This window comes from Glycine max, chromosome 3 (genome assembly GCF_000004515.6).
Source record: "Glycine max cultivar Williams 82 chromosome 3, Glycine_max_v4.0, whole genome shotgun sequence".
Lineage (NCBI taxonomy): Eukaryota > Viridiplantae > Streptophyta > Magnoliopsida > Fabales > Fabaceae > Glycine > Glycine max.
Genome location: NC_016090.4, coordinates 38,109,306 through 38,110,720, shown reverse-complemented (window position 1 = coordinate 38,110,720; position 1,415 = coordinate 38,109,306). Strand labels below are relative to the sequence as shown.

The following is a 1,415-nucleotide window of genomic DNA, read 5'->3' as shown; positions in this document are numbered from 1 at the left end:
ACTACTGTTTCAGCAAGGAAGGGACTTATAATCCTTCTTCAATACTTCAACGTCTTTATATATCTTCGTGTCTGGAGCATGATCATGGAGTCTCAGCCACTTATGGGTTGGAGCTCTTTCTACGAAATAGATGAAGAACCATTTCCATTTACGTGCCAATTTTCTTACAGGTAAACTATGAATGTCATTATGTGTTGTCAATTATGACAATGATGTATGCTGTACGCGTAAATGATTTTTGTTGGACCAACAATTTCCTTGCTTAACCAAACGAGTAGTTGATAATATTAATTGGTTAGTGACGGGTTACAACGAATTATATCGCATAATGAATACAAATAAATAAACAATGAATGTTTAGTCTTCATTTAGGTCTACATAGTGTGTTTTGAATGACATCAAGCTTGTGTATTCCTGCATTCTACTAATATATGGAATTGCCCATTGCTTTGCCTGAGAATAACAATTGGTTGACCACAACAGCGCTGGGGGCGGCAACGGACAATGGTCTTTCAAATAAACCTGTTGTACATGAACAAACATTATATCATGCGCTGACCGTGCCAAACGAACAAGCGAAGTCATTGCATAATTGTTACACTAACTATATTCAATGTACCTGAACAAAATGATTTCCAAACACGTGACCGACACATATGATGCGGTGGCCAGAAGAGTCAGGTGGTGGTTGACTTCTAAGAGGGAAAAATGTCATGCTTTGTTGTTGGGACAACGATACAAGGATTACGTTATACCGTGAAGCAATCACATATCCCATGTCTGTTATATCCATCCACTTGTCCACACTAACCTGAATGAACCAAACATACACATGTAAGTAATTTAAACATTGTTATTAAAAAAAATTAACCTAAAAACATACCTTTGAAAATCCATCAACAAGTAGGGACAACTTTAATTGTTCAAATCTCTCTGTGCCACCGAAGAGGTTCATGTACTCATGCGACCACCTGCCAAGTTCTTTAAGCAATTCATTACGCACTAACGGCCACGAATCTTCCCCCATACCTAATAAAGCGCCAATGGACCGATATCCACAGTTACCGTCCGCTTTCACATCCACAACGTCACGAATGAAACCTTGAAAGAATGACGCAAATTGATCCAACATCGGGATGATCCTTGTTGGCTGACGCGGTTGAGAACATGATGCACTTCGTTTCACTGGAGAGTTGCTGCTTTGAACAGAATGAAAAGCATCAACATACTCCCAGTAAGACGGATCACGCTTTGTGGATGTTTGACTTCTTTTCATCGGTTTCTTCGGTGCACCTTTAGTGTTCACCTTTGATGGAGGAGGGCACATAGAGTTATGATCAGGGTATGCGATTTCTCGAAGTTTACTCTTCAGATTTACTTTGCCAGCCACATCAAGTTCATCAAACCTTTTAGAT

At 39.5% G+C, this 1,415-nt stretch overlaps 1 long non-coding RNA gene across 1 annotated transcript; it reads right to left on the bottom strand.

Moving 5' to 3' along the window:
* Nucleotides 1–422: 422 nt before the first annotated feature.
* On the bottom strand, nt 423–682 carry LOC121174600 (uncharacterized). Its single transcript, XR_005890775.1, has 2 exons — nt 620–682; nt 423–522 (listed from the first exon to the last, which is right to left on the bottom strand). It is a non-coding gene; the product is annotated as an uncharacterized lncRNA (long non-coding RNA).
* Nucleotides 683–1,415: the final 733 nt, after the last annotated feature.